The sequence below is a fragment of the Medicago sativa genome, chromosome 5 (genome assembly GCF_051527215.1).
Source record: "Medicago sativa cultivar Bolivia chromosome 5, Bolivia_mono, whole genome shotgun sequence".
Classification (NCBI taxonomy): Eukaryota; Viridiplantae; Streptophyta; class Magnoliopsida; order Fabales; family Fabaceae; genus Medicago; species Medicago sativa.
Genome location: NC_140753.1, coordinates 7,883,359 through 7,904,696, shown reverse-complemented (window position 1 = coordinate 7,904,696; position 21,338 = coordinate 7,883,359). Strand labels below are relative to the sequence as shown.

Sequence of the window (21,338 nt, the reverse complement as noted above, 5' to 3'; positions counted from 1 at the left end):
CTGAACTCAGGAACATTCTGAGCTCAGGAACATTCTGAACTCAGGAACATTCTGATGAATGTTCTGATTGTGATAGATCTATCTGATTTGCATCAGATGACATCAAGGGGTTTAGTGTAAGGCCCTTAGTGATCTGTAATCAATCTTTATTGGGATTTTTTATGATTGACAATTTTTCTTTAAGAAAATTGAATCTATCCTCAACAAGAGGTTTTGTGAAAATGTCAGCTAGTTGATTTTCAGTCTCAACAAAGCTTAATGCAATATTCTTTTTCTGAACATAGTCTCTAATGAAATGATGTTTTATTTCAATATGTTTAAACCTAGAATGCTGAATAGGATTCTTAGAAAGATTAATTGCACTTGTGTTATCACAGAAAATAGGAACACTTGTGTACCTTAATGAGTAGTCTTCCAACTGATTTCTTACCCATAAAATTTGAGAGCAACAACTAGCTGCAGATACATACTCAGCTTCAGTTGTGGAAAGAGCAATGGTGTTTTGCTTTCTGCAAGACCATCCAATCAATGCTTGTCCCAAGAATTGACATGAGCCACTTGTACTTTTCCTCTCAACTTTGTCTCCAGCATAATCAGCATCACAATATGCTACAAGATCAAAACTAGAACCTTTTCTATACCAAAGGCCAAGATCAGTAGTACCTATTAGATATCTAAAAATCCTTTTAACTGCAGTTAAATGGGATTCTTTTGCACAAGTTTGAAATCTAGCACATAAACCTACTGCAAACATAATGTCAGGTCTGCTAGCAGTCAAATATAATAATGAGCCTATCATGCCTCTATATTCTTTTTCAGAAATAGATTTTCCACTCTCATCCTTATCTAAACTTGAAGATGGATGCATAGGGGTGACCATGATTTTTGCCTCATTCATTTTATATTTCTTAAGAATGTCTTTGACATATTTTTCTTGACTTATGAAAATTCCATTTGGATGTTGTTTGATTTGTAAACCAAGGAAGAAACCAAGTTCACCCATCATGCTCATCTCAAATTCACTTTGCATAAGGTTGGAAAATTCTTCACACAGTTTCATTTTGGTGGCACCAAAAATAATATCATCCACATAAACTTGAACAATAAGTAAATCAGAATCATGTGTTTTTCTAAAAAGTGTGATATCAATTTTTCCTCTTGAAAAACCATTTTCAATTAAAAATGTGCTAAGTCTATCATACCAAGCTCTAGGAGCTTGTTTAAGACCATAGAGTGCTTTAGTGAGTTTGAAAACATGATCTGGTTTTTCTTTACTTATGAAACCAGGAGGTTGACTTACATAAACTTCTTCATTTAGAAAACCATTTAAAAATGCACTTTTAACATCCATTTGAAAAAGTTTAATGCTTTTATGTGCAGCATATGCAAGGAGAATTCTGATGGCTTCTAACCTTGCCACTGGTGCAAAGGTCTCATCATAGTCAATACCTTCTTGTTGGTTGTAACCTTGAGCAACTAACCTTGCTTTGTTTCTGACAACCTTACCATTTTCATCAAGCTTGTTTCTGAAAACCCATCTTGTTCCAATGATGGTTTTCTCTTGATTATTTGGAACCAGGTTCCAAACTTTGTTCCTTTCAAACTGAGAAAGTTCCTCCTTCATGGCCTCAATCCAGGAGTCATCAATAATAGCTTCATTGATTGACTTGGGTTCCATTTGAGAGATCATTGCCATGTTGGTATCTTGAAAGGACAATCTGGTTCTTACACCATCATTTGTGCTTCCAATGATTTGATCTACAGGATGGTCTCCTACCATTCTCCAACTTCTTGGTGGACTTTGGAAGGTTTGATCCTGAACATTCTGATCATCTTCTTTCTCAACTGGAGTGTCAATGTTCTGACTGGGAACATTCTGAAGTGTTGACACTTCTGTGTCTTCACTTTCTTTTGGTTGAGAATGTTCATCATACTCATCAAATATGACATGCATACTAATTTCAACTGTCTGGGTTTTTAGATTGTACACTCTATAACCTTTAGAAGTTGTAAAGTATCCTAAAAAGATAGCTTTATCTGATTTAGGATCAAACTTACCCAATTTTTCTTTATTGTTCAGAATGTAGCAATAGCAGCCAAATATGTGAAAATAAGATATGCTAGGTTTAATGTTTTTCCAGAGTTCATATGGGGTTTTATTAAGAACTTTTCTTATTGAAACTCTATTCAAAATGTAGCAAGATGTGTTAATGGCTTCTGCCCAAAAATAATCTTCAACATTTGATTCATTTAACATTGTTCTAGCCATTTCTTGCAAAGTCCTATTTTTCCTTTCAACAACTCCATTTTGTTGAGGAGTTCTTGCACAAGAAAAATTATGTTTAATACCATTTTCATCAAAGAATGTTTTGAAGGATGCATTTTCAAATTCTCCTCCATGATCATTCCTCACTGTAATGATATTGGAACCTTTTTCATTTTGAACTCTTTTACAAAAGTTTTGAAAAGCTTCAAAAGATTCATCTTTGTGTTTTAAAAATAGAACCCATGTAAATCTGGAAAAGTCATCAACAATAACAAAACCATACCTTTTGCCTGTTAGACTTGCAGTTTGAACTGGACCAAAAAGATCAATGTGAAGAAGCTCTAAAGGTTTCTGAGTTGAAACAAACTCAATGGTTTTAAAACTACTTTTCACTTGTTTACCTTTGACACATGCTTCACAGATCTTATCCTTGTCAAAGCTAATCTTAGGCAAACCTCTAACTAGATCAAGTTGAGAAAGTTTAGCAATGGTTTTCATGCTTATATGACCAGCCCTTTTGTGCCAAATCCATTTGTCCTTTTCAAGAGACATAAAACAGGATTCTGCAGGCATATCATTTAGTTCTAAGACATACAAGTTCTTTCTTCTTGATCCAGAGAAAAACAGTTTGTTAGAGGAGGTTTGTCTTATTTCACATATGTTAGGTTTAAAGATCACTTCAAATCCACTATCACACAATTGACTTATGCTAAGTAGATTGTGTTTTAAACCTTCTACATACTGAACATTTTCTATCTTAGCAGAGTTAGGTTTACCTATAGTACCTTTACCTCTGATCTTACCTTTGTCATTGTTTCCAAATGTCACCTGTAACGCCCGTCTTAACTATTTAATTAATTCAATGAAGTTTAGAATATATTTATAAATATATGCTTATATGATTTATAATTTGAGTAATTTATGTGATTTATGATTTGAGTAAGTTATACGATTTATGAAGAAATTATGTGGAGTATATGATGTTGTGAAGTTGTTATGTTGGTGTGACTTATTTTATTATTAAATAAAATAGGATATTAGAAATAAAATAAAAATATTAGAAGTTGGGCTGTGAGGTGGAAAGAGTAAGTTTATAGGTGAGATGAGTAATAAGAGTAAATAAATAATACAGACATAAGTGGGAAACGTTTTTACGTGAAACGCTTTTGGAGAAAAGGGAGAAAAGTCAGAAGAGGAGAACCAGAGGGAGAGGCTATCGATTCTGCAATTACAAGGTAAGGGTGAGACTAATTTTCAATATTATTAAGGGTATAATTCTATAGGATGAATTTAGCATGATTAGGTTAAGTTTTGGTGAGAATTGGTAATTAGGTTTAGGATCAATTTTGATGAATGAATCAAGAACAGATGTTAGATTGATGCAAAATTAGTGTACAGACCTTAGATATGACTTAAGATGATAATTAGATGCTATTTGGATGAAGGAATCGTGAATATAGGTGAAAAGTTGTGATTTTTAGGTTTCTGGCCGTACTGACATTCATCGCTCGCACCTGCGAGCAAGAACACTCGCATCTGCGAGCTAGAACCCAGAACTCGCAACTGCGAGCAATGCAACTCGCAACTGCGAGTGACCTGTGAGCTCGCAACCGCGAGCAGAATAACTCGCCACTGCGAGTAAATACGTAGGAACCCAGAATGCACACTTTGCTCGCCATTGCGAGTGAAGTTACTCGCCACTGCGAGTTAGGCTGTTAGTTGCCCAAAATTGTCCCGATGCGATCCTTTCGCACGTGTAGTCTTGAGATGACCTTAGAAGTAAGTTAGAGAGCTGTTTAGGATGCTTTCATAAGCTCCAGAAGTCTGTTATGGTGACTGAAACTAGAAGTGTTGCTGCATGAATGCTATAATGATGTTTTACGATATTTATATTGATGTAATTAATTCTTTATGTGAATGTTAACACATTCAAGCGTTGTTAATTGTTGTATGTTGCTGCTGTTTTCTGTTGTCGATTGTTAGTGTCTTGAGGTTGCATGAGTCGGTCTATGTTGTTGGAATTTAAGAAGTCGTCCATGATTATGAGTCGTATGAGTTGTACACGTCGTTGTCTAAGTTGTTGGAAGTTGAGTTCATTGCATACTCATTAAAGTTGGGGGCTTTAGGCCCGGCAGCCTTTGCTCATTAAAGTTGGGGGCTTTAGGCCCGGCAGCTTTTGTGCTCACTAAAGTTGGGGGCTTTAGGCCCGGCAGCCTTTGTGCTCACTAAAGTTGGGGGCTTTAGGCCCGGCAGCCTTTGTGCTCATTAAAGTTGGGGGCTTTAGGCCCGGCAGCCTTTGTGCTCACACGTTGAAGAGCCTATTATGCTCATTTTGTTGCTGATTGGTACCACATGCATTTGCATATCAAGAAGTTCATGATGTCTAAGTTGTCGAGTTGTTGTCGAGTTGATAGAGTTGCATGGTCAAGGATGAGTCGTGTTGTCAAGTTGTTGTTGAGTTGATAGAGTTGCATGGTCAAAGATGAGTTGTGTCGTCAAGTTGAGTGTTAAGTTGATTATGATTTGTGATGAAAATTAGTAATGATTTTTGATGATTGTATTTGTTATGACATGAAAAATATACTGATTGTTAATTGTTGACATGTTATTAATGTTTAAGTTGTTAAATGCATTTTATTGGATTATATGCTTAATGTATTGATTATGAAATCTCACCCCTTCTGCGTATATGTTGCCTCGACCGTGGGTAATGTGCAGGTAATAAAGATTAGAGGCGTTCATGAGTGGACTCTCAGTTGGTGTCTAGGTGCTCTGATACGTAACGGGATGGGGGCTTGCATTTACTTCTATTCCTTACGTGTCTCTTTCATGAACTAATTTCTGAGATTTTTCAATAAGGCCTGCGTGCCAAGACTTTTAAATGTTGAACTATTTTCCGTTGCATCAGTTTTTAAGATTTTCATGATGTTGAATTTGAAGGATAATTATTATTATCCCTTTTATGATTTAAATGAAGTATGTGACATTCCGTTTGTGATCAAAATACTCTGATTTTTAAATGAAATTTTTATGTTGGGAAAACGGGGTGTTACAATTGGTATCAGAGCAGGTCGGTCCGTCCGGCCAAGTAGTGAGTCGAGTTGTGTCTTTAGGAGTTGGAATACCACTATTATGATATTCTAAACGTTGTGTGTTGTGCAGAGAAGAGACCTGGAGGCTGCGAACCTTATTTGCTATAAGAGGACTAGAATGGCTGGAAGAAATGATGCTGCGATTGCTGCTGCTTTGGAAGCTGTAGCCCAAGCTGTGGGACAACATCCAAATGCTGGTGCTGGTGCGAATGCGGATGTGAGGATGTTGGAGACCTTTCTGAGAAATCATCCTCCTACCTTCAAAGGAAGGTACGACCCTGATGGAGCACAGACGTGGCTCAAGGAGGTTGAGAGAATTTTCAGAGTTATGCAATGTACCGATGATCAGAAGGTGCGTTTTGGAACGCATATGCTGGCTGAGGAAGCTGATGACTGGTGGGTGAGCCTCCAACCTACCCTAGAGCAGGATGATGCAGTTATTACTTGGGTTGTGTTTAAGAGAGAATTCCTAAACAGATATTTTCCTGAGGATGTTCGCGGGAGAAAAGAGATCGAGTTCCTTGAGCTAAAGCAAGGAAACATGTCGGTGACGGAGTATGCAGCAAAGTTTGTGGAGCTGGCTCAGTTCTATCCACACTACACGGGGGACAATGCTGAGTTCTCCAAGTGTATCAAGTTTGAGAATGGTTTGCGTGCTGACATTAAGCGAGCCATTGGTTACCAACAGATCCGTGACTTTTCTGCTTTGGTGAGCAGATGCAGAATCTATGAAGATGACAGCAAAGCTCATTATAAGATTATGAGTGAGAAGAGGGGTAAGGGCCAACAAAGTCGCCCAAAGCCTTACAGTGCTCCTGCTGACAAAGGAAAAGGAAGAGCTAATGATGAGAGGAGGTCTAATAAGAAGGATGCTGGTGCTGAGGTTGTTTGTTACACTTGTGGCGAGAAAGGCCATAAGAGTACTGCTTGTACTAAGGATATTAAACGGTGCTTTCGTTGTGGCAGTAAAGGACATACACTTGCAGAGTGTAAGCATGCGGACATTGTGTGTTTTAACTGCAAAGAAGAGGGTCATATTGGGTCTCAGTGTACGAATCCGAAGAAGACTCAGACTAGAGGGAAAGTGTTTGCTTTGACTGGTACTCAGACTGAAAATGAGGATCGTTTGATCAGAGGTACTTGTTATATTAACAATACTCCTTTAGTTGCTATTATTGATACTGGTGCTACACATTGTTTTGTTGCTTTTGATTGTGCTTCTAAGTTGGGTCTTGCTGTGTCTGATATGAGTGGAGAAATGGTCGTCGAAACTCCAGCTAAGGGTTCGGTGACTACTTCTCTTGTTTGTTTACGATGTCCTATGTCTATGTTTGATCGTGATTTTGAGATTGATTTAGTTTGTCTGCCTCTGAGTGGAATGGATGTAATTCTTGGTATGAACTGGTTAGAGTACAACCATGTTCTCATTAATTGTTTTAGTAAGTCGGTGCGTTTCTCTTCTACTGAAGAGGAAAGTGGAGCAGAATTTTTGTCTACTAAGCAGCTGAAGCAATTAGAACGCGATGGGATCTTGATGTTTTCCTTGATGGCATCCTTATCGTTGGAGAATCAAGCAGTGATTGATAAGTTGCAAGTGGTGTGTGATTTTCCTGAAGTCTTCCCTGATGAAATCCCTGATGTACCACCGGAAAGAGAAGTTGAATTTTCTATTGACCTTGTTCCGGGAACGAAGTCTGTGTCTATGACACCTTACCGTATGTCAGCTTCTGAGTTGGCTGAGTTGAAGAAACAGTTGGAGGATTTGCTAGATAAGAAGTTCATTAGACCGAGTGTTTCACCTTGGGGAGCGCCGGTATTGTTGGTTAAGAAGAAAGATGGAAGTATGAGGTTGTGCATTGATTATCGACAACTGAATAAAGTAACTATAAAGAATAGATATCCACTTCCTAGAATTGATGATTTGATGGACCAGCTGGTGGGTGCACGTGTGTTCAGCAAGATTGATTTAAGGTCGGGTTATCATCAGATTAAAGTAAAAGATGAAGATATGCAGAAGACGGCCTTTAGGACGCGATATGGTCATTATGAATATAAGGTGATGCCTTTTGGTGTGAGTAACGCGCCTGGCGTGTTTATGGAGTATATGAATCGCATTTTCCATGCATTTTTGGATCGCTTTGTGGTTGTGTTCATCGATGATATTTTGATTTACTCTAAGACAGAAGAAGAACATGCAGAACATTTGAAAGTCGTTTTGCAAGTGCTGAAAGAGAAGAAGTTGTATGCTAAATTGTCTAAGTGTGAATTCTGGTTGAACGAGGTAAGTTTTCTGGGCCATGTTATTTCTAGTAGTGGTATTGCAGTTGATCCATCTAAAGTTGAAGCAGTATCACAATGAGAGACTCCTAGGTCAGTTACAGAGATTAGAAGCTTTTTGGGTTTGGCAGGATACTATCGAAGATTTATAGAAGGATTTTCTAAGTTGGCACTTCCGTTAACACAGTTGACGTGTAAAGGTAAAGCCTTTGTGTGGGATGTTCATTGTGAGAACAGTTTTAATGAATTGAAGAAACGTTTGACGACGGCTCCAGTTTTGATTTTGCCAAAACCTGATGAACCTTTTGCAGTGTATTGTGATGCGTCCAAATTGGGCTTAGGCGGTGTACTTATGCAAGATGGTAAAGTTGTTGCTTATGCATCAAGACAGTTGAGAACTCATGAACGAAACTATCCTACTCATGACCTTGAGTTAGCTGCAGTCGTATTTGTCCTTAAGATTTGGAGACATTACTTGTATGGTTCGAGATTTGAGGTGTTTAGTGATCACAAGAGCTTGAAGTATTTGTTTGATCAGAAAGAACTGAATATGCGACAGCGGCGGTGGCTCAAATTGTTGAAGGATTATGACTTTAGTTTGAATTACCATCCGGGTAAAGCTAATGTTGTTGCGGATGCCTTAAGTAGGAAGAGTTTACATATGTCTGCTATGATGGTGAAGGAATTTGAACTACTTGAACAGTTTAGAGATATGAGCTTAGGTTGTGAAATGTCGTCTCGGAGCGTTAAGTTAGGAATGCTGAAAATTGATAACGATTTCTTGAAAAGTATTAGAGATGCACAGAAGGGTGATGTTAAGTTTGTGGACTTGTTGGTTTCTAGTAATCAAACTGAAGATGGTGACTTTAAAGTCGATGATCAAGGTGTGTTGAGGTTCTGAGGTAGGATTTGTATTCCAGACAATGATGAGATAAAAAGGATGATTCTGGAAGAGAGTCATAGGAGTAGCTTGAGCATTCATCCGGGAGCTACAAAGATGTATCATGATTTAAAGAAGCTGTTTTGGTGGTCAGGATTGAAACGTGATGTGGCACAATTTGTGTACTCTTGTTTGATTTGTCAGAAGTCGAAGGTAGAGCATCAGAAACCTGCTGGGTTGATGACACCGTTAGATGTACCAGAATGGAAATGGGATAGTATATCCATGGATTTTGTGACAAGTTTACCGAATACTCCTAAGGGAAATGACGCTATTTGGGTGATTGTTGACAGACTGACGAAGTCGGCACATTTCCTTCCGATTAATATTAGTTTTCCTGTGGCTCAGTTGGCAGAGATTTATATTCGAGACATAGTGAAATTGCATGGTGTTCCTTCAAGCATCGTGTCAGACAGAGATCCAAGATTTACTTCTAGATTTTGGAAGAGTTTGCAAGAGGCTTTAGGCTCTAAGTTGAGATTGAGTTCGGCTTATCATCCTCAAACAGATGGTCAGTCGGAAAGAACGATTCAGTCACTCGAAGACTTGTTGAGAGTTTGTGTACTTGAGCAAGGTGGAACTTGGGATAGTCATCTTCCGTTGATAGAGTTCACTTATAATAACAGCTATCATTCAAGTATTGGGATGGCACCCTTCGAGGCTTTGTATGGTCGGAGGTGTAGGACTCCGTTGTGTTGGTTTGAGACCGGTGAAAGTGTGGTTCTAGGACCAGAAATTGTTCAACAGACTACTGAGAAGGTGAAGATGATTCAAGAGAAGATGAAAGCGTCGCAGAGTCGACAGAAGAGCTACCATGATAAGCGTAAGAAAGACCTTGAGTTTCAAGAGGGAGACCATGTGTTCTTGAGAGTTACTCCAACGACCGGTGTCGGTCGTGCATTGAAGTCAAAGAAGTTGACTCCAAAGTTTATTGGTCCTTATCAGATATCCGAGAGAATTGGCACGATGGCTTATAGAGTTGGCTTACCACCTCATTTATCGAATTTGCATGATGTGTTCCATGTGTCGCAATTGAGGAAGTATGTTCCAGACCCGTCCCATGTGATTCAGAGTGATGATGTGCAAGTTAGAGACAACCTTACGGTAGAGACCTTACCCTTGAGGATTGATGATCGCAAGATGAAGACGTTGAGAGGCAAGGAGATTCCTCTAGTGAGAGTTGTTTGGAGTGGAACGACTGGTGAAAGCCTGACATGGGAGCTAGAGAGTAAAATGATGGAGTCTTATCCAGAGTTGTTTTCTTGAGGTAAATTTTCGAGGACGAAAATTCTATAAGTTGGGGAGAGTTGTAACGCCCGTCTTAACTATTTAATTAATTCAATGAAGTTTAGAATATATTTATAAATATATGCTTATATGATTTATAATTTGAGTAATTTATGTGATTTATGATTTGAGTAAGTTATACGATTTATGAAGAAATTATGTGGAGTATATGATGTTGTGAAGTTGTTATGTTGGTGTGACTTATTTTATTATTAAATAAAATAGGATATTAGAAATAAAATAAAAATATTAGAAGTTGGGCTGTGAGGTGGAAAGAGTAAGTTTATAGGTGAGATGAGTAATAAGAGTAAATAAATAATACAGACATAAGTGGGAAACGTTTTTACGTGAAACGCTTTTGGAGAAAAGGGAGAAAAGTCAGAAGAGGAGAACCAGAGGGAGAGGCTATCGATTCTGCAATTACAAGGTAAGGGTGAGACTAATTTTCAATATTATTAAGGGTATAATTCTATAGGATGAATTTAGCATGATTAGGTTAAGTTTTGGTGAGAATTGGGAATTAGGTTTAGGATCAATTTTGATGAATGAATCAAGAACAGATGTTAGATTGATGCAAAATTAGTGTACAGACCTTAGATATGACTTAAGATGATAATTAGATGCTATTTGGATGAAGGAATCGTGAATATAGGTGAAAAGTTGTGATTTTTAGGTTTCTGGCCGTACTGACATTCATCGCTCGCACCTGCGAGCAAGAACACTCGCATCTGCGAGCTAGAACCCAGAACTCGCAACTGCGAGCAATGCAACTCGCAACTGCGAGTGACCTGTGAGCTCGCAACCGCGAGCAGAATAACTCGCCACTGCGAGTAAATACGTAGGAACCCAGAATGCACACTTTGCTCGCCATTGCGAGTGAAGTTACTCGCCACTGCGAGTTAGGCTGTTAGTTGCCCAAAATTGTCCCGATGCGATCCTTTCGCACGTGTAGTCTTGAGATGACCTTAGAAGTAAGTTAGAGAGCTGTTTAGGATGCTTTCATAAGCTCCAGAAGTCTGTTATGGTGACTGAAACTAGAAGTGTTGCTGCATGAATGCTATAATGATGTTTTACGATATTTATATTGATGTAATTAATTCTTTATGTGAATGTTAACACATTCAAGCGTTGTTAATTGTTGTATGTTGCTGCTGTTTTCTGTTGTCGATTGTTAGTGTCTTGAGGTTGCATGAGTCGGTCTATGTTGTTGGAATTTAAGAAGTCGTCCATGATTATGAGTCGTATGAGTTGTACACGTCGTTGTCTAAGTTGTTGGAAGTTGAGTTCATTGCATACTCATTAAAGTTGGGGGCTTTAGGCCCGGCAGCCTTTGTGCTCATTAAAGTTGGGGGCTTTAGGCCCGGCAGCCTTTGTGCTCACTAAAGTTGGGGGCTTTAGGCCCGGCAGCCTTTGTGCTCATTAAAGTTGGGGGCTTTAGGCCCGGCAGCCTTTGTGCTCACACGTTGAAGAGCCTATTATGCTCATTTTGTTGCTGATTGGTACCACATGCATTTGCATATCAAGAAGTTCATGATGTCTAAGTTGTCGAGTTGTTGTCGAGTTGATAGAGTTGCATGGTCAAGGATGAGTCGTGTTGTCAAGTTGTTGTTGAGTTGATAGAGTTGCATGGTCAAAGATGAGTTGTGTCGTCAAGTTGAGTGTTAAGTTGATTATGATTTGTGATGAAAATTAGTAATGATTTTTGATGATTGTATTTGTTATGACATGAAAAATATACTGATTGTTAATTGTTGACATGTTATTAATGTTTAAGTTGTTAAATGCATTTTATTGGATTATATGCTTAATGTATTGATTATGAAATCTCACCCCTTCTGCGTATATGTTGCCTCGACCGTGGGTAATGTGCAGGTAATAAAGATTAGAGGCGTTCATGAGTGGACTCTCAGTTGGTGTCTAGGTGCTCTGATACGTAACGGGATGGGGGCTTGCATTTACTTCTATTCCTTACGTGTCTCTTTCATGAACTAATTTATGAGATTTTTCAATAAGGCCTGCGTGCCAAGACTTTTAAATGTTGAACTATTTTCCGCTGCATCAGTTTTTAAGATTTTCATGATGTTGAATTTGAAGGATAATTATTATTATCCCTTTTATGATTTAAATGAAGTATGTGACATTCCGTTTGTGATCAAAATACTCTGATTTTTAAATGAAATTTTTATGTTGGGAAAACGGGGTGTTACATCACCAGTCCTCCATCATTCTTTTCAAAGGTCAGGAAACAGTTCCTGTCACCTGTCATGTGCCTAGAAGAACCACTATCCAAGTACCATGGCTTTGTTCTAGCACCCTGAGGCAGGACCTACATTTGACAAGATAAAAATTTTAGGTACCCATGTAATGTTGGGTCCTTGATGGTTAGTTCTTCTAAGAGATCCTTCCTTATTGTAACATTCTGTCTTGTGTGATCAGATTTGTTACAGTAGGAACATGACTTCTTAGCTTTCTCAGCCTTTTGTGAACTTTCTGATCTATTGAGATGAGAACGTTCTGAACTAAGATTAATTTTATTTTCTTTGATAAGTTTTTTCTTAACATGGCATATTTTTTCATCATGTCCATACCTATCACAAAAATAATATTTAGTTCTTGGTTTAGTTTTAGGTACAAAACTTTCAATGATTTTGTGTGGATCCTTAAAACCTAAGCCAGATTTTTTAGCACTTTCATTTTGAGATCCTAAGATATTTTGAAATGTTTCTGTAGATTTTATAAAACCTGTAAGATCATTTTTCAAAGTTTCAACTTCATTTTTCAAAAGTGTGTTTTCCTTTTTCATCTCAGAAGAAATAATGCCTTTTTGTTTCTTGTTTAATTCTTTTTGTTTTTCTGACATTTCAAAATGGGAATCTTGCAAAATCTGTATGGTTTTTCTAGATTCATCATATTTGTTTTGAAGTGTTTCTTTTTCTGCTTTTATTTCAGAAAGTTCCTTGATTAAAGAATGACATCTATTAGTTAAGAAGTTTGAGTCATATAAGAGACTATCTATTTTACTTTCAAGATCTTTATAAAAAGAATCAGTTTTATAGATAATTACCTCTTCTTCATCATCTAACTGAGCCATCAATCCCATGTTGGCTTCTTCATCTTCTTGAGGTTCTGACTCTTCTAAGTCATCCCAAGTGATCATTGCCTTCTTCTTGAAGGGAGGTTTCCTTTGCACCTTCTTGATGTCAGGACATTCACTCTTGTAGTGTCCAGTTTTGTTGCAGCCATAACAAGTGACTTGGATTTTGTCAGCTTCAGTTCTGGTGTTATTGTTGGTGTTTGGAAACTTCTTTCTGATCTGATTTCTTCTCAACATCATTCTTTGAATTCTTTTGGAGATTAGTGCAAGTTCATCTTCAGCTTCTTCTTCATGAACTTCATCTAATTCTTGTGGTTCTTGTATCTCATCATCAGCAACTGATGGGGTTTGCTGAGATGCTTTTAAAGCAAGTGTTTTAACTTTCTTCACTGGTTTGTCTCCTTGAAGTACCACTTCATGAGCTCTCAATGATCCAATGAGATCTTCCAGGTTCATAGATTTCAAATCTTTGGCCTGAGTGATTGCAGTGACCATAGGTCTCCACACACTTGGAAGACATCTTAATATTTTTCTGATTCTATCATGAGTAGAATATGCCTTTCCAAGAGATCTCATTTCATTTACTATTGTAGTAAATCTAGCATACATCTCATCAATGGTTTCATTTTCACTCATTTCAAAGACTTCAAACTTTCTGACACCTATGTCAATTCTAGTTTCTTTGACATGAGATGTACCCTCATGATGTATTTTCAGAGTATCCCATACCTCTTTAGCATTCTTACATTCATCAACTCTTTCACTTTCTTCCATGGTTAGTGCACATGATAAAAAGAGTCTAGCTTTAGAGTTTAACAATACCTGAGCCTTTTCATCTGTTGACCATGAACTCTTTTCTTTGACAGCTCCTTCTTTGGTTGTTGGGACAAAATCTCCATCTGTGATGACTTGCCACATATCATTGTCTTGAGATCTGAGGAAGAGTTCCATTTTGCCTTTCCAGAAGTAATAGTTTGAGCCATCAAAAAGTGGTGGTCTGTTTGATGATCCTCCTTCAGCTATGTACTTGACTTTAGACATGCTTCCTGAATCTTTTTTCTAACACTTGTTAAAGTGTTCAAACCCTTAGAACCGGGCTCTTGATACCAATTGAAGTAGATAAAATAGTCACAAGAAAGGGAGGGTTTGAATTGTGACCCTTTAAAAATTATCCTGAAACTTAAAAGTTATTCTCAAGTAGTTTACTTGGAGTGGTTAAGTTAACTTTATGAACTTAGAACGTTCTGAAGTTCATACACAGAAACTGATTAATAAAGTAAATGTGTTGGTGTGTGTTGTGTATACTGAAATTAAAGAGTATAAGGAAGAAAGAAAGAACACACAGAGATTTATAGAGGTTCACCCAATGTGGGCTAGTCCTCTCCTCACAATCTTGTGAGAGTTTCCACTATGATGCTTGAGATAACCTCTCAAGTCCTGCACCTTACAATCTTTGTTCACCTGAACAATTACAATCTTGTATTCTCTAAGCCTCAGCAGGCTTGCACCTTCTTGCTAAGTTACCCACTTAGACTTTTACAACCTTTGCTCAAACTAACACTTTAGTACCCCTAAAGCTAGATGAGACTTAGTTACAATTTGTATGGAAGTTGAATGTTTGTGAATCAAACAGAGGAGGAAGAAGAGAAAGGAGTTATCTTAGAGATAACAAGGAGTATTGATTTGCACTAAGTAATGAAAGCCTTAGAGATTGATCAATTTCAGTTTGCAAGAGCTTCAAACAAAATCAAGTTGTTTTCTTGTATGCTTTGCAATGGTGCAAGTAATGCTGAGCCTTTGAACTGTATTTATAGAGTCCTTGGGCTCATATGGCCGTTGTGGGGTGTCCAATGGTGTTATGCCATGTGTCCTGGGTCCCACAAGCCTTTACTTGAAATTCTAGGCAAACATTCTGATATCTGATGAACTTCAGAATGTTTTTGCGTTCATGATGATCTTCATCTGGGTTCATCATGTTCTTCATCTGGGTTCATCATATATGAATGAACATATGAAGTTCTGGGCGTGTCATATGCTTTTCATATGAATTTCTGGGCAATAACCAAAGTATGGACTTTTCTTCATACTTCAGAAAGTTCAGTTGCCAGATCTGCCTTGGAATTTGGTGCAGGAGGATATAGTGGGATTCTTCATCTTCATACACAGGCTTTGAGAGATTGTGTGGTCCTTGTTCTGTACCAACTCTCATACGTGTCTATCTCTGATTGAGCAAGACAGATTTGCTTTGCTTTTGCTTTTGCTTTTCACTTACTGTACTGTTCATAAAGTAAGCCTGTGCTGAGCTGAGCATTCTGACCATCAGAATGTTACATTTGTTTCACTTAGGATGATTTGTAAGACTACCATTTGATGTAATCAAATCCTAATAGTGAGACACCATGAAGAGCAGTGATATTAACATCTAGGATGATATTCTCTTGTGGAATATTCCTAGGACTTTAATGTTCATAGTCTTAAATGAACATAAAGTATCCTTTTTGACATAATCCTTGTATATGCCTTTATTGCTTGATTGATCCATGCAAAAGTACTTCTCTTGACATTTATTTATGTCACATGTGCCTTGCATGACTTTGATCCATGTTCTTGAGATTCTGGGCTTGTATAGAAGCAACCTTCTGATCTCTTGTGCGAACATTCTGATCTCTGAGCAACATTCTGATCTAACCTTCTGATCTCAGTGTTAGATCTTGAATTTAAATGTCCTTTGATTTCTTGATTCTTGGTATGATTTAAACCTTGTTCCTGTCTTAGTAAAACACTCAAGAGCACAAGTTAAATACCAAGGAAATAATCAAAGTCCATTAATTCTTTAATCATATTGGTTTATTATCTTTAAAATTAATTTAGGGATTTTGCCTCAACAGTAACATTGATGATAAGGTATATATACCTAGGCTGTCACTAACACCGTCGGATACAAGGATACCGTTTAAATTCCAATGTAGGCAGTTTCCTCTATCTGTATGTTTTGCAATGACAATCAAGAAGAGTCAAGGACAATCACTCAAACAAGTAGATGTGTACCTTCCTCAACCCGTATTCTCTCATGGTCAACTTTATGTCGCAATATCCAGAGTGACCTCTAGGAGTGGTTTGAAAATTTTCATGACTGATGAGAATAGTGCTAGCATGGATAACACTTCGAATGTAGTTTACAAGGAGATTTTCCGCAATCTACCGACCTAAGGTCTTTTTTTATTGTAATTTTATCATAAACATTTCGTTTTGTACCGCAAGCACTTTTAATTTCAATATATTTGCATGTTTTGGTTCCAATCGATATGACCCGTGCGGCAGCACGGGTGGATGGTCTAGTATATGCAAGGTCTGAGGTTTGAACCCCGGACATCACCAAAAAAAATATTTATCATCGTTTAAACGCTGAATTCTCAATATGAAACTTCAATTGAGTTTGCAAATAAATAGCTAACGATGCATGTAAAGAAAATTTAAAATAATAATGGTAGCCTATATAGGTTAGTTAGGTATTATTAACTTGAGATCTTGAAGTGTGTTTCTTTTAAAAGTTTATATTAGAATCTTTTTTATGTCAATTTTTGTGGACTTGTTTGTACTATAAAACTTGCTCCGATATTAAATGAACTCTTTTTTATTGGGTGGTTTAATTAATCTCTAAATTAGTCAGTCTTTAATTGAATACCAATTTTTTTAGGTTTTTATTTGAAAGTTTGGAAGGAAAAGGAAGGGGGAGCTTAGGAGAATGAGAAATATAGAAGAAAAAATAGAAATCTTTTACATTTTTTTGAAAGAATAGTTTTTTAAAAATTAATGTTTGTGATTAATATATTTTAAATTTTAAAAATGTTATAACAACATAGATTAAATATAATAAATTCATATAAAGTCTCTAAAATCCCAAAACACTACTCCAATACAACTCAAGAAAAATAAATCACCCAAAGTCCTCCTATTTCAACATCATATATTTCTCCTTTTTCATCTCAACTCACAAAAACACAACCTTAAAAAATCCATAGTTTATATCTTTACTTAGTACCCTAACAAGCCGGATGTTACCCTAAAATGACCACGTTTGTATACCTAGATACTTCTATTGATTAGTATAGACAAAAAGACAGAGGGTCGGTTTGTCATGGCATTGTCATATACGAGTGGCACTTTGGTGACATAATGTCACCGTGACATTAAATCTGAGCCACACAACACACACATTTGTGTGGCCCAGATTTAATGTCACCCATACAACACATCTGGGTCACACAACACAACCCTTTGTGTGACCCAGATTTAATGTCACGGTGACATTATGTCACCAAAGTATTATCCGTCATATACATCTACATCATTTTTATTTTCATTTTTGAGAAAATATATATCTACATCATAGTACATGTGAATCTAATGATATGAACCGTCAGAATTACCGAATCAATTGTAAAATGTTTTTATTAGAACAAATAAATGAATTGTAAAATATAAATAAAAGGAAGAGACAATTTAGGCTACGTCAATCTACGAAAATGGCCAGTGGGATTGAAGAGGTGGAATAAAATTTCAATTGTTGTTAGTTATCACGCTCTCACCAAACATAAAATGTGTCAATGTACCAAACATAAAACGTGTCAATTTGAGACGAAAGGTTATAGACGACAAAAGCTCATGCAGTGGTGATGCTGATTACTGAATCACTTATGACCTTTGGAGTTAAATCTACTTTTATTAAAATATTATACTCAAACTCTGTTTGGTTAGCTTACTTGATTAACATATTAATATGATCAAATCAGTGTGACTCATCGGTTTAATTACATCCACAAATACATACTAAAAAAACATAATATGAAATCATCATATTTTAAAATGATAAAAAAATCTTTTCACTCTACGATGTTATTAATCACTGCTAAACGACACTAAAAAATTTGTATTTAGAATACAAAATTTATGAGAGAAATAAGACAATTCTCCCCTCTCAACCAGATTTTTTTTTTTTATAGACAAGTCAGAAAGCAAAAACTCTAATCATTTGTTTAAAGAACTCAAGTAGATCAATTCATTTTTCTCAGTAATATACTTATGGCTTATTGCATGTTTGCTCCTTGTTTATTTTAGGTTTCAAGTAGATTCATTATGTTTTAAAAGATACAAGTTGATTCTTTATGTTTTAAAAGTTTCAAATAATTAGTACAAAATGTTAATGAATGTGAGTAACTTATTGGACCAACTTAAAACTTTTCAAGGTCCGTCTTAAAACTTAAAATAAATATAGGTGACCAGACATGTAATTAAAATATTGATATCATTGGGAGATTTGTCTAACGCACAAACAAAACGGTCTTACACCATCTGCAAATGTCTTTTTCATCGTTGGTTCAATAAATTACATCACATTTTATTTAATTTAATGGTGAAGTTTATTGATAAAAATGTAAACACTAATTGGTGTTTAATACAATACTTGTCTCACTTGTATATTAATTGGACGTCGTGGGACATAACATTGACACAACTCCCAGGCACATTATGCGGTGGAGAAGAAGGAAGTGATTTTTATTCTTGACACTATTTCATTTACTCAATTTATACAAATGAGTTACAATGGTAGCCTAGGCTTTTATAAGTACACAATACGTACTATTTAAGCAAAGGATGTCCTTCATTATCATGTAAAACAACTCTGTTTGGCACATCGTGCTTTGGTTGTTTATTAACTTAATCCCACTTGATAGCACACGCATGATTATTTTGGAGGTCAACATTTGCAACTCAAATCATATCATATTTCCCTTAGCCTCCAATACTTGATAGCTCATGTGACAGTTGGACAAATATAATCCAATAGAGCATGATTAGCAGCATAATAGAAGGGTTGCATAGAAGAGGCAACGCCGTGAAACACCCTAGAAGTTCTGAGTGAGGGGCAACGTCGTCTTCCTAGTAAAACCCTAGTAGAACGCGCTCGCCCAAAAATAATTTAACTTGTAATGTTAAAAGGAAAATGTTTTTTAGACATATATTCACTCATTAAACATTTGGTGGGGAAAAGAAATAGATATAATAGTGAGATAGGTATGATTGGTTAAGGATGAAATAAGAAGAGAGATAGTCAAAATTATGTATTAAATGAGTGTTAAAAAGTAAGGGATGTCTAAATACGAATGGGGATGTTAGAAATATCAGATTCATGTATGAAGGTCGTCATTTCATTAATGGACTAGGTCTTTTTTAAGGTTTGCTGCTACAAATTTTCAACTACTTTGAAAATGGATACTAGTGTACCAATCGGGATAGGAAATTGTTCTTCTCCCTTTTGTTTTTGCTCATTCATCGATCTTAAAAGTGTATACGTGAGTTAACTTACGCTGAAAAATGTTCAACGTGAGTTAACTCACGTTGAAAAAAGTCGTGTGTGAGTTAATCTACGTTGGCATAATTAAGGAAATGAGCAATTTTAAAAGGGAGAAGAGCAATTTCCATCGGACGCAAAACCACAACTATAACAAAAAAATGAATTTTTCAGATTTTAAGGCATAGACAACCAGGGGCGGATTTGGACTCACAATATTAGTGGGGCAAAAAAATTTTGTCAAATAATTAAATAATACTAAATTTAATAAAGACGTTACACGAGATCAATCAAATGCTCTAGCAGAATACTCGTGCATAGGGACGGTTGAGCGTGCTGTGTTCTTTTTTTGGAAGCAAGTCGCAATTGCGTATAAATTATATAAAAAAAAATAGATTCATGTATTAATATATGAGTAAAAATATAGACACATTTATAAACATAAAAGATGTTTGTATTAATATATGAGTAAAACTATAAAGTAAACTAATAAAAAAAAGTATAAAATCCTTTAAAAAAAAAGTATAAAAAAAACAAATAAAATTGGTGTGGCACTTGCCACACCATGCCCTGGCCAAATCCGTCCCTGTAGACAACACTTATGCTATTTTTAAATTTATTTTAGAAAAAAATAAATATGTTTGTTTTATAAAAAATTCAAAATCAATATGATCTGCCCATTGTTGAAAAATAAATATGTATTTTTTTTGAAGGAGAAAAATAAATATGTTGTTAAATATAAATTTGTACAAAAAAATGTTCGACCAAAATGGACCGCCCAACATTAGCAGTTGCATGGGCGGATCCAATGTGTGGCTATTTAGTTACACTAGAATTTTTTCAATTTTTTTTTACATGTGTTAAATGTCTATTAAAATAAGTGAAAGATGAATATTTTTCAGAACTGTAGGTAGAATAAAATTTCGAGGACGGTGTCAGCTCATTTTGTTACATTAGCAATTATTAGAACTACAAATGAAAATGATCTAATAACACTAGCTCAAATGAAACTATTAAAACTATTATTTTAAGTGAAATATTACATAGTTTTTAATTTCATAGGGTAAAAAAAAAAATTACACTATTATTTTAGCCACATCAAAAAATTAATCATGGATCGGTTCCTGAGTAGTTGTCTATAGTAATTTGAGAAATTCCCTTTGTATACTATGTTATTATGGTATAGATTAATAACAAAAAATAGTTCATCTTGAGAGAAAAGGTTGACTTTGCTTTTTATTCTTGTCAACGGAATTCTCAACAAGAGAATTTTGCTCTCAACTTCTAAGTTTCCAACAAATTAGCATTGGAGAAAATGACTCAATGGTAGAATTATAGCCTCATAGGCTTTAGAGACAACCTCATAAGGTGTTAGAGGTTTATAGAGACGCAAGTAAGCTGATGACCCAACCTAGAAATATTGGAGAATCACTCTTTAGGTTCCTAGCAATTGTTTACAAGTATCTTGAGTTTTCGAAAATACTTCATACGGCAGTTAACTCTCGTTCAGCAACGAAAAATAGTTAACTACCGTTGGAGAAAAGAACAATCTTTTTTGAACATCCAAGAATCAACAACTATTAGATAACCAATATAAAAAAATATTTATAAATGACTAATTAAAAATGGGAATAGATAGTGAGTGTGTGTGTGTGATGTTGGACAAAAATAAATTGTCAACGTGGCATTTCTCTTTTGGAAATTCAAGGTGCTCATAAGCAAAATAAATTATTTTTGAAAGGAGGTGCTTGTGAGTAATTGTTAGGAGTCCAAAGAGCAATTTTTAATATATTGACACCAAAAAATCAGTTCAAAAATAGCCCAACAGCAAAAATAGCCCATGAGCTAAATTTGTGAAGTTCGAAGAAAATTGTTCTTTGAGCACTCTTGGTTTGCTCTCAGACACCCCAGAATATAAAAAATACCCCGATGGTAGTAAATTACCGTTCAAGAGACTTATTAAATCGGTTAAACTGATTTAAAAAGTAATTGTATCAAAGCAAAAAAGTATCGAACGACACTTAACTGTC

General features: G+C 36.0%; 1 pseudogene; it reads right to left on the bottom strand.

The window, feature by feature from the left end:
* Window positions 1-2,524: 2,524 nt before the first annotated feature.
* Window positions 2,525-13,997, bottom strand: LOC146919661 (uncharacterized; annotated as a pseudogene).
* Between the last annotated feature and the right edge of the window lie 7,341 nt (window positions 13,998-21,338).